Raw genomic sequence first — 13368 nt, forward strand, 5'->3', positions numbered from 1 at the left:
CTCCACATTGTTCAAAGGAGGTCAGAAGGCTGGCCCAGCAGGCCCCTCAGACCTGCATCTTTATCCCCATGGACAGAGGGTTCCTTGGATACCTTTTCTTCCAGAGCAAGAGGGCTGGACTCTGCCCCACTAACCACTGGCTATGGCCTCACTAAAGGTGCATAGGCCACACTAAGATGGGCCCTAGTGTTCAGCTCCAGTCCCAGGAAGCTCTAAGTTGGTTTTTACAGAGCCCTCCTGGCGTCCATTCAGGAAACCTGCAAGGCTGGTAATGAACACCAAAGGCTAGAGAGAGTCATCAAGAGGACTTCATTCTAGAGCCTTTGCTCCTGGTGCTGGAATGCTTCTCAGAATCTCATCTTCTTAACACTGAGCCATTTCCAGGGGCAACCTGGACTTCTCACCTTTGCCCAGCATTGGCCTCATTCCAGTCATCACTGAGATGTTGATCACAGCTGTTAGTGGTCATGTCTCAATGTCTAGATGCTGTACTTCTTAAGGAAGCTTCTAGGACAGGGTTCCCTCTCCAATAAATCCACCTCTCCCCACCAAATGCCCAATGCAGACCACACAGAGAAAAGTCAGTTGTTAATCAAGTACTCAACACCCCAGTGAGTTGTGTAAAATTAGAGAAGACATTGAAATCACAACCCTCAGTTTGTCCATTGTCTCTAGCAAGACTTTCAAGCCTACTCTGGACCTTCAAGTCTAAGCAGAGATTGCTAAGGCAATTAGGGAGCAAACAAAAGGAAGGATGTTTTTTAACCTTTCTTAGGAGAACAAGATGCGCTCAAGCTCTTTACAAGGCCTATTTTTACACAGATGAGGTCATCCAAATATCTCTGGAGCCAGCTGCCACCAGGCAGGGCTTTGGATGTCTGCTCTGCAATCCCTGTTGACCCAAGCACTCATTCACTTGGAAAGCCCCGACTGGCAAAGAGCTGCCCTTGAAGTAGGCACTTCAAAGGGGCCACAGCTACTGGAAAGCCTTCAGATCTCTTATCTGAGGAACCGGTAAATGAATCTGATGACATTAGAGGAGCCTGACATAATTGAAGGAGCACCGTCCCCCAGCACTGCCCTCGCTGGGACTAAGTTCTGAAGGACAGTGCTGCAGGTTCTACCTGGTGTAGTGATGTGGTGGGGGGAGCAGGAACATCAGGGCAGGGCCAGCGGGTCTGGGTTTGAGTGTCCCTGTCCCCTGTGTTCTCTCTGACCTTCAGTCCCTGACTAGATCTGCTTTTGCACTTGGCAATCCATTTTAAACAGAATGAGGGAATGAGTTAATGAGTTAATGGGTAGGAACGGTAAGAAGAGGTACACATGCTAGCTCTGTATTTCAAAGCGCCCCATCTGACATTTTGTGACTTACAGAGTATACACTATTTCCTACAAGCTAGTATAAGTCATAGGAATTTGGTAAACTGTGCTAGTTCAATGACATAATCAGCTACATGTGTGATGACCAGGTTCTATGCAGGCACTCTGGGAACTATCTGGTACAAGAGTTAATGGTTTGCCACTTGAGGCAGCTAGGCTGGGATCTGAATCATGATCTTCTAGTCTACTATCCGGGGTCTTGAAGCAGATAACTCTCAAAGCCTCAGTTTTCTTCTCTCTTTTCAATGTTTTATTGATTCTTTGTGAACTTCACATCATGTGTCTCGAACCCACTCATCTCCCTGTCACTTTGCCTCCACCCTCCACCCTTGGCAACCTCCCTCCCAAAGAAAAGAAAAAAAAAATCTCATCATGGAAGCTGTAGTGTGTCAGTGTTCACACGGTGTACCCTTTTGTCCGCACATCTTTACTTGAAAATGCCCATGGCAATGAGTCACTGGTGTGATTTGAGGCCTCTGGCTTCTTCTATACTGTCAATGCTGGGTCCTCACCAGAACTCTTGGAGATCCTGTTGTGGCCCTGGTCATGAAGATCCTGCAGCTTCGGTTCTGCAGGATCTGCCCCTTCACACACTCCAGCAGTTCATACATGGGGTAGATGTTGGGTTGGGCCAACTCTGTGCAGTAGCAGAGTTAATCAGCCAGCCGGCTGTCCCACCCCACGTCACCAGGGCAAGCTCTCCAGCACTGCCACAAGGGCAGCCAGCAAGGGGCAGGACTAGCTCACCTGAGCCTTTGCCACCAGAGTCAGATCTATTGTGTGGCTCCTGCAAGGTCCAGGGTCCTCTCCAGACTGCTGCTGCTGGAAAGGGGTTGGGCCAGCTCTCCCACCTGCTGCAGGTGGTGAGGGGTGAATGGGGGAAGGGTACCTCTCCTTCACCCCCTGGCACTGCATGGCAGAGGAATGGCAAAGCCAGTTCACCCTGCACCCAACCACTCAACCTCACTCCTGTCCCCAAGGCCAGCTCTACTATGCTATCCATACACAGTGCAAGGCCAGCTCTCCTGCATGCCACAACCACTGAGGGCTGGGGCCAGCTCTGCACAGCCTTTAAACATGAGCATGACCCCAGGCAGCAGCCCAAACCAGGGACATCTGCATGACTTTGGCTGGTAATATAAGTCGAAGACAGATCCTGAAGCTGCAAGGCTGCAGTGGCCGACATGGTGCTCAGAGGCAGCATGAATCAGAATTTCACCCTGGCCTCAGGTGGCAGGGCAGGCTTCTCACAGCAGGCTGCTTCTCTCCGCCATCTGCCTCTCTTCATAGCCACCAAACCACTCTGCTTCTCTTCCTCTCCCATCTCCCCACCGCATACTTACAAATTGTAGCTGAGGGCAAGCCTCTTGGCAGGCAGGCCCCAGGGTGTCACCCTCTACCCCACCCCACTCCCTGTCCCCAGTTTCTTAATCTTTAAAGAAAATTGTGGACACACTTTGAAGAACATGTGTATGTTCTTTCAGAATTAATATTGAAGTGGAACCTCTGGAATATCTTAAAGTTAGCTGAGGTCCTCATGAGAGGATTAATGCCCTTAAGACTCTCCAGGAAGGTTGCTCATGTGCTCCCTCCCTGAACTGTGAGAACACAGCCAGCAGAAAGAGCTAGTGCTGTGAGTGGAGGGACATGGAAGGACATGGAGGGACATGTCCCAGTTCCTCCATCTTTCCTCTCCAGAGAAGTCCAGACCACACTGGGCCTGGCACTTGTAGAGCTCTGACAATGACACCAGAGTACAGAGCAGAAAGGAGAGGTGAGAAAGGAAGTTGGTGACATGCAGTTCAGTGATCAATTTCCTGCTCTTAATATCAACTGGAGCTTAATATTAATGACATGACTTTATTAATTTTCACAGAAAAATAGCTGACCTTCTGGCTTCTGCCTGCACCTGGAGCTGACCCTGTGCCATAGCTCTCTGTACCCAGATCCCCCTGGGAGAGAGCTGGTCTCCCAGTGGTGCTGACACACAGGAGGGTCAAGCCACTGCCAGAGACCGCAAGACCAGCTAACACCAGAGAAGCCAGATGGCAAGAGGCAAGGGCAAGAACATAAGCAACAGAAACCAAGGCCACTTGGAATCATGGGAACCCAGTGTCACCACCACAGTAAACCCTGGATACCCCAGCATACTGGAAAACCAAGATTTTGATTTAAAATCATGACTCATGATGATGTTAGAAGACTTTAAGAAAGACATAAATAACTCCCTTAAAGAAATACAGGACAACACAGATAAAAAGGTAGATGTCCTTAAAGAGGGAACATAAAAATCAACCAAACAGGTGAAGGAATCGAGCAAAACCATCCAGGATCTAAAAATGGAAATAGAAACAATAGAGAAAGTACAAAGGGAACAATCCTGGAAATAGAAAACTTAGAAAAGAAAACAAGAGTCACAGACGTAAGCATCACCAACAGAATACAAGAGATAGAAGAGAGAATCTCAGGGACAGGAGATACCATAGAAAACATTGACACAACCATCAAAGAAAATGCAAGACACAAAAAGCTTCTAACCCAAAACAGCCAGAAAATCCAGGACACAATGAGAAGATCAAACCTAAGGATAATAGGTATAGAAGAGAGTGAAGATTCCCAACTTAAAGGGTCAGTAAATATCTTCAAAAAAATTATAAAAGAAAACTTCCCTAACCTAAAGAAAGAGATGTCCATAAACATACAAGAAGCCTATAGAACTCGAAATAGATTGGACCAGAAGGGAAATTCCTTCTGTGACATAATAGTCAAAAGACCAAATGCACAAAACAAAGAAAGACTATTAAAAGCAGTAAGGGAAAAAGGTCAAGTAACACATAAAGGCAGACCTTTAGACTATTAGAATTATGCCAGACTTCTCACCAGAGACTATGAAAGCCAGAAGATCCTGGGCAGAGTCTTCTAAGAGAACACAAATGCCAGCCCAGGCTACTATATCCAGCAAAACTTTCAATTAACATAGATGGAGAAATCAACATATTCCATAAACTAAATTCACATAACACCTTTCCACAAATCCAACTCTACAAAGGATAATAGGTGGAAAACTCCAACCCAAGGAAGGAAACTATACCCCAGGAAAAGCAAGAAAGTAATCTTTTTTCAATTAACCCAAAAGAAGATAGCCACATAAACATAATTCAACCACTAACAACAAAAATAATAGGAAACAACAATCATTGGTCCCTGATATCTCTCAACACCAATGGACTCAATTCCTCCAATGAAAAGACATAGACTAACACACTGGATGCATAAACAGCACTTTGCTGCATACAGGAAACACACCTCAGTGACAAAGACAGACATTACCTCAGAGTAAAAGACTGGAAAAATTTTTTCCAAGTAAATGGCTCCAAGAAACAAGCTGGAGTAGCCAATCTAATATTGAATAAAATCGACTTTCAACCAAAAATTATAAAAAAAATAAGGATACTTCATATTCATCAAAGGAAAAATCCACGAAGATGAACTCTCAATCTTAAATATCTATGCTCCAAATGCAAGGGCACCTACATACATAAAAGAAACCTTACTAAAGCTCAAAACAGACATTGCATCTCACATAATAACAGTAGGAGATTTCAACACCCCACTCTCATCAATGGACAGATCATGGAAACAGAAACTAAACAGAGACACAGAGAAACTGACAGAAGTTATGAACCAAATGGAATTAACAGATATCTATAGCACAATTCATCCTAAAACAAAAGAATATATCTTCACCTCAGTACCTCATGGTACCTTCTAATACCATAAAATCAGTCACAAAAAGGCCTCAACAGATACAAGAAGATTGAAATAATCCCATGTATGCTATCAGATCACCATGGACTAAGACTGGTCTTAAATAACAACAAAAATGACATAAAGCCCATATGTACATGGAGACTGAACAATGCTCCACTCAATGATAACTTGGTCAAGGAAGAAATAAAGAAAGAAATTAAAGACTTTTTAGAATTTAATGAAAATGAAGGCACAACATACCCAAACTTATGGGACACAATGAAAGCTGTGCTAAGAGGAAAACTCATAGCGCTGAGTGCCTGCAGAAAGAAACAGGAAAGAACATACACTAGCAGCTTGACAGCACACCTAAAAGCTGTAGATCAAAAAGAAGCAAATACACCCAAGAGGAGTAGATGGCAAGAAATAGTCAAACTCAGTCAACCAAGTAGAAACAAAAAGACCTATATAAAGAATCAACAAAACTAGGAGTTGGTTCTTTGAGAAAATCAACAAAATAAATAAACCCTTAGTCAGACTAATCAGAGGGCACAGAGACAGTATCCAAATTAACAAAATCAGAAATGAAAAGAGAGACATAACAACAGAATCTGAGGAAATTAAAATAAAAATCATCCAATCCTACAACAAAAGCCTATATTCACCAAAACTGGAAAGTCTTGATGAAATGGACGATTTTCTAGACATATATACCAGGTACCAAAGTTAAAGTTAAATCAGGATCAGATAAACCACCTAAACTGTCCCATACCTCCTAAAGAAATAGAAGCAGTTATTAAATGTCTCCCAACCAAATAAAGCCCAGGACCAGATGGGTTTTGTGCAGAATTTTTCAGACCTTCATAGAAGACCTAATACCAATACTCTCCAAAATAGAAACAGACCAACTACTACCAAATTCCTTCTATGAAGTCACAATTACACTTATACCTAAACTACACAAAGACTCTTTGAAGGAGAATTTCAGACCAATTTCCCTTTAGTCAACACAAAAATACTCAGTAAGATTCTCAGAAACTGAATCCAAGAGCACATCAAAATGATCATCCATCATGATCAAGCAGGCTTCATCCCAAGGATGTAGGGATAATTCAATATACGGAAATCCATCACCATAATCCACTATATAAACAAGCTGGAAAAAACCCACATGATCATCTCATTAGGTGCTAAGAAAGCATTTGACATAATTCAACACCCCTTCATGCTAAAAGTTTTAGAAAGATCAGAAATTCAAGGTCAATATTTAAACATACGTAAAAGCCATATACAGCAAACCAGTAGCCAACATCAATCTAAATGGAGAGAAACTTGAAGCAATCCCACTAAAATCAGGGACTAGATAAGGCTGCCCACTATTCAACAAAGTGCTGGACATCCTAGCCAGAGCAATTAGACAGCAAAAGGAGATCAAGTGGATACAAATTGGAAAGGAAGAAGTCAAAATATCACTATTTGCAGATGAAATGATTGTATACTTAAGTGACTCCAAAAGTTCCACCAGAGAACTACTAAGCCTGATAAACAACTTCAGCAAAGTGGCTGGATATAAAATTAACTCACACAGATCAGAAGCCTTCCTCTACTCAAAGGATAAACAGGCTGAGAAAGAAATTAGGGAAACGACACCCTTCACAATAGTCACAAATAACATAAAATACCTCGGTGTGACTCTGACCAAGCAAGTGAAAAATCTGTATGACAAGGACTTCAAGACTCGAAGAAGATATCGAAGATCTCAGAAGATGAAAAGACCTCCCATGCTCATAGACTGGCAGGACTAATATAGTAAAAATGGCCAGATTGTCAAAAGCAATCTACAGATTTAATGCAGTCTCCATCATAATTACAACTTAATTCTTCATAAAGTTAGAAAGAGCAATTTGCAAATTCATTTGAAACAACAAAAAACCCAGGATAGTGAAAACTATTCTCAACAATAAAAGAACTTCTAGGGGAAATCACCATCCCTAACCTCAAGCTGTATTACAGAGCAATAATGACTTTAAAAGAAACTGTATGGTATTGGTATAGAGGGAGGTAGATCAATGGAATAGAATTGAAGACCCAGAAATGAACCCACAAAACTATGGTCACTTGATCTTTGACAAAGGAACTAAAATTATTCAGTGGGAAAAAGATAGCATTTTCAACAAATGGTGCTGGTTCAACTGACAGTCAGCATGTTGGAGAATGCAAATCAATTCATTCTTATCACTCTGTACAAAGCTCAAGTCCAAGTGGATCAAGGATCTCCACATAAAACCAGATGCATTCAAACTAAGAAAAAGTGGGGAAGAGCCTCAGACACATGGACACTGGAGAAAATTTCCTGAACAGAATACCAATGGCTTACGATCTAAAATTAAGAATTGACAAATGGGATCTCATAAAATTGTAAAGTTTCTATAATGCAAAGGACGCTGTCATTAGGGCAAAACAGCAACCAACAGATTGGGAAAAGATCTTTATCAATCCTTCATCTGATAGAGGGCTAATATCCAAATATATGAAGAACTCGGGAAGTTACACCCCCAGAGAATCAAGTAACCCTATTAAAAATGGGGTACAGAGATAAACGAAGAATTCTCAAGTGAGGAGCATGGAATGGCTAAGAAGCACCTAAAGAAATGCTCAACATCCTTAGTCATCAGAGAAATGCAAATCAAAACAACCCTGAGATTCTACCTCACACCCGTCAGAATGGCTAAGATCAAAAACTCGTTGACAACAGATGCTGGTGAAGATGTGGAGAAAGAGGAACACTCCTCCATTGTTGGTGGGACTGCAAGCTGGTAAAACCACTCTGGAAATCAGCCTGGAGGTTCCTCAGAAAATTGGACATTGAACTACCTTAGGACCCAGCTATAATTCTCCTGGGCATATAGCCAAATCATGCTCCAACATACAGCAAAAACACATGCTCCACTATGTTCATAGCAGCCTTATTTAGCCAGAAACTGAAAAGAACCCAGTTGTCCCTCTATAGAGGAATGGATAAAGAAACTGTGGTACATCTACACAATGGAGTACTACTCATCTATCAAAAACAATGACTTCATGAAATTCATAGGCAAATGGATAGAACTAGAAAATACCATCCTGAGTGAGGTAACCCAGTCACACACACACACACACACACACACACACACACACACACACACACACACACACATGGTATACACTCACTGATAAGTGAATAGTAGACCAAAAGACCAAATTACCCAAGTTACAATCCACAGACTACATGAAGCTCCAGAAGAAGGAAGACCAAAGTGTGGATTTTTTCAGTCCTTCTTAGAAGGGGGAACAGAAATACCCACAGGAGGAAATATGGAGACAAAGTGTGGAGCAGAGACTGAAAGAAAGGCCATCCAGAGACTGCCACACATGGGGATCCATCCCACATCAGTCACCAATCCCAGAGACGATTGGGGATGCCAAGGGTTGTGTGCTGACAGGAGCCTGATATAGCTGTCTCCTGAGAGGCCCTGACAGACCCTGACAAATATAGAGGTGAATGCCCACAGCCAACCATTGGACTGAGAAAGGGGTCCCAAATGGAATAGTTAGAAAAAGGATTTAAGGAGCTGAAGGGGTTTGCAATCCCATAAGAACAACAATACCAACAAACCAGAGCTCCCAGGACTAAACCACCATCTGAAGAGTACAAGTACACATGGAGGGACCCATGGCTCCAGCTGCGTATATAGCAGAGGATGACCTTGTTGGGCATCAATGGGAGGAAAAGCCCTTGGTCCTGCCAAGGTTCAGTGCCCCCGTGTAGGGGAATGTCAGGGCGGGGAGAGGGGAAGGGATGGGTGGGGGAACATCTTCATAGAAGCATGGGGAGGGGGTTTATGGATGGGAAACTGGGAAATGGAATAACATTTGAAATGTAAATAAAAAATATCCAATATGAAAGAAGAGAAATAGCTGACACAGAGCTGCTGCCTAACCTGTTCCATTAAGGCCAGATTGCACTGACTGCATTCAATACCCTGGTGTCATAAACACCTAAGCCTTTCTTAAGTTCCAGGAGCATTCGCATGTGTAAGCGTAAGCCCCCAAACTAGTTATGCTGTGCTCTGTCCTCCCTTTGTCTGCTCAAAGGTTCTCTACCCAGAAACTGAGGTGGACGTGCCAGGATACTGGGCCAGAATTCAGCCCTTGATAATGTAACACCCACCTCACTGCCCAGGGGAATGCTCTCTTGCCTCTTGACCATGAACCCCACACCTTTGCACAGAGCTCACCTTCAATTTCCAGAGCACCCACTCCTTAAGGCTTCCCTGAGACACGCCCACCATCTTTTACTGAAAGCATCCTTCATTTCTGGACCAGCCCGCCCTCCCAGCATCCAGGCCTGACTTCTGTGGAGCCTGGAACCTAGTTCCCTGGCAGGTCTAAGCATCTCCTCCTGTGTGATTTGTAGTCAACCACATCCCGAGAGCAGTGTATGTTCCTGCCACACATTGAGCATAGGTAGCATCTTCTTCTAGGACAGCAGGTTCTGGTTACCATGTCAGGAACACAGAATCCTCCAAGAGAAGAGGATCAGCCAGTGTGGCATAAGGACTTAGAATCTGAGAAACCTGGGTTTCTTAGCTGAGGTGTTAGACCACCAAACCACATCTTTGCCTCTGCTGAATTGAAAAGATAAATGCAACCATTTCTTGGGGTCATTTCAACAATGGAATTAGATAAACCAGATCGAGAGTTTACGGAAGGCAGATCTCTGCCTCCTTCTTCTGTCCTGTGCTCATCGTTGGACTAGTGAGATTCACAAGGCGACAGGCCTAGAGCCAGGCAGAGACACTGAAGGGAAGAGAAATGTCCACCTCTGTCAGCTGCATCTGCTTTGTCACCTACTGTTTGTTTCTTTCTTGTGTTATAACTGTTTTAAAGAGCAGAAGCAAATCCAGGCATGGGAATGGATGCCAGTAGTCATAGCACTTGAGAGTCTGGGGGAAGGAGGTTGCTATGAGTACGAAGCCAGCCTGGGCTCTAAAGGGAGTTTCTGGCCAGCCTAGGCTACAGTGATCTTATCTCAAAACAAGCAAGAACAAGAGAATATAAGAGTATAAGAGAGAAGCCACGGGGAAACCCACAAACAGGTCACAGGGCAGGAACTAACCCACGGTCTGGAGCGCCGAGCTCTGCCTGGTCCGGAGTTTGTCAAGACCACGAAGACTCAATTGGTCTTAGCATGACACTATCCTTTGCTTCCTCAATTGGCCTTAGCCCCTTTCTTCCTTCACTTTTCTTCCTTTTACTTTCTCATTCTCCCAACATAGAAGTCAAAATCCAGGTGTGAAATCAGACAGTCTGCGGGCAAACATTGGCTCTATGCAGAGTGGCCCACAACCCTGAATAACTTATTTAATGCCTTGACCTTCTACTGCCCTCTCTTCCTGGACCCTGCAAAACCTGCTAAGACCCTGGAGGAGTTACAGAGACAAACCACTTCTAGTCAGCTGCTGGAGACAGGTCCAAAGGCTTCTGGGAGCTGACTGCTAAATTCTCAGCATATTCACGAGCTGGATCTGGAGTTCCTGGTAGCACATCAGAGCCATAGTGCCCACCTCAGTTCCTCTGAAGCTGGGCATTAGATATTTGCAGCTCCACTATAGCCTCGCCTCGACCCCTCCCACTTCTTCCTACCCCCACCCTGCCTCTTCTCATCTTCAATATAGTGAACACAGTGATACCACAAGCCTTTGGAGTTTCAGAAGATGCCACATGAAGGTAACAGATTGAGCTAATGGACCCAAGAGGAAGAAGAAATACGTGAACTGGAAATGAATTGGTATTTCCAAGCAGAAAGCTCCTGGGAGACGTTCCTCTGAACAGGAGAACAACATTTTTACTGTTTCACAGCAGAATAAAACCATCTTTTCGTAACTTACTTTTGGTCTTACCGTTTGACAAAGAACACAAAGATATGAGATCTAAATTCACTTCAGACAATTCTTGGTTTTACTTTACATCTTCTTTTTTTTTTCTTTTTTTTTTTCTTTTTTTCAGAGCTGGGGACCGAACCCAGGGCCTTGCGTTTGCTAGGCAAGCGCTCTACCACTGAGCTAAATCCCCAACCCCACTTTACATCTTCTTTTCATTGATTTAAAGTAAGGATTGATTCCTCTGGAGGTGGGCTTGACTTCAAGTCACAGAAGTCAGAAATATCAGTGGTTTTGAGAAGAAAAACCTTTCTCTCTGTCATGTGACCAAATCTAGAGGTAGGCACCGTGGGAGTGATGTGAAATCCCAGTCTGCTTCTGTTTCCCTCTCACCATGGCTCAGGGTGTGAATCTTTAATGTTACCCATGATCCAACAAGACACACATCAACGCTTTACATACTGCATCGTCAGTGAGGAGAGGGGCGCTGAGGAAAAAGGTGTGTCTGCCCCTTCAGAGATTTCCAAGATGACCCAGCAGCTTCCGGTTAGACTCCCTGGTCACCTTTAGACAGACAGAGAGTCTACGGCCATACCGCCCTGAACGCGCCCGATCTCGTCTGAGAGACAGAGAAACAGCCTTGAAGGCCGAATGTGTTGCTACCTAACCCAGATCTCAGCAGTTACTAAAGTGAATAGAAGGGGGCCATCTGGTTAGGCCACAGTAATAAGTGTCAGTGTGGCGTTCTCTGCCCAATCGCCTGCGTGTCCAGTATAGAAAGGGTAAGAGCTTGTGTGTGTGTATGGAACATGAGTATGTTTAAACGTAGAAATAAATCAGGATATTCTGTAATCTCAGAGAATGTGTAATCTTGACAACAAAATTGATACACATGCACACACAGATGCACACAGAGAGACACATGCTCAAGAACCTATGAGAGGTGAATTAAATGAATTAAAGAAGTACAAACAAAGGCCCATGGAGATACTGTGCTAATGTGCATTGCTGGTGTCTCAGAGCATTTGATGTATAACCTCTAGATTTGTTCTCTGTTTAGAAGTGTGTGTGTGTGTGTGTGTGTGTGAGTGTGAATGTGTGTGAGTGTGTGTAAGTGTTTGAATATGTATGTGTATGTGTGTGTGAGTATGTGTGTGTATGTCTGTAAGTGTGTGAGTGTGAATGTGTGTGAGTATGTATGTGTGTGTGTATGAGTATGTGTATGTATGTCTGTAAGTGTGTGAGTGTGTGAGTGTGTGAGTGAGTGTGAGTGTGTGTTATCAGTTTTTGCAAAGGTAGAAGTAAATGGTATATAAAGTGAGTAGACCTCTTGCACTTTCTACTCCTCTCCTTCATGCTCTGTTATATCAAATTAATGGAAAATTGTTGCGATGTTGTTACACGTGCGTGCATTATGGAGGTATTATTCTTTGCATCTTTCTTTTAAAACAAGAATCTGGGGTTGACACAAGGAGACTGAAAACACTTTTGAATATTAAAAGAAAAGAAAAAAACAGAAATGAACAGAGAAGTTGTTTAGGAGCCAAGATTCCAGAATGTTCCTCCAACCCTGTCTTCTGCAGGCATTACCCCATCTGTAGAAGGAGATATGACAACCCCTCCCTCAGCAATGCTAACTGGGGTGTGTACACCGAGTATAGGAAGGTACTCGGCATATGGTAAGAGACACTGGGTATTTCTTGTGGTTGTTGCTATAGTGAAGTAAGCTGAAGTCAAGAGAAACAGAAGTCAGAAACTGGACCATAAAGCCTCATCATAGCCTTCTCGTTGTTACCATAGGCCTGCCTTTGTATTTCTGTAAACTTGGATAGTGTTGCCTATCCACAGGGTGGTCACAAAGGTCAAATAAACTGTCGAGGACAATACATATCGCAGGAGGGTATTAATTGTGGGTTTCCCAACACCTTCATCAGCTCAAAACCACTGCCCCCCTTTTTTGAGAAACACTGTCTATCATGTAGCTCTGGTTGTCCTGCTACTCACTGTACAGACCAGGCTAGTCTTGAACTCATAGAGATCCACTTTCCTCTGCCTCCTGCATGCTGAGATTAAAGGCTGGTGCTACTGTGCCTGGCCCCAGGACTACTCCTGTAGCTTTAAGCGACACTTACAGATGTCTGACTCCTACTCTTAGTGTGGTCAACAGCGTCAAGCACAACCTCTCCCTCCACCCAAGCCCACAAACACCCCCATGGAGGGCCTTGACTTCATGACAACTGAATGAGTGCACATTTGATGGAGGCAAAACTCAGCTCGAGGGCAATGGCCTAAATGAAGTGCAGGGTGGGGTGAGGGT

The 13368-nt window shown here is 43.8% G+C and overlaps 1 long non-coding RNA gene across 1 annotated transcript in view; it reads right to left on the reverse strand.

Moving 5' to 3' along the window:
• The window catches only part of LOC103693014 (uncharacterized), a 215299-nt gene that overhangs the window by 184264 nt on the left and 17667 nt on the right, over positions 1–13368 (reverse strand). The gene's annotated exons all lie outside the window — the stretch shown is intronic.

The sequence above is a fragment of the Rattus norvegicus genome, chromosome 8 (assembly GCF_021556685.1).
Source record: "Rattus norvegicus strain SHRSP/BbbUtx chromosome 8, alternate assembly SHRSP_T2T, whole genome shotgun sequence".
Taxonomy (NCBI): Eukaryota; Metazoa; Chordata; class Mammalia; order Rodentia; family Muridae; genus Rattus; species Rattus norvegicus.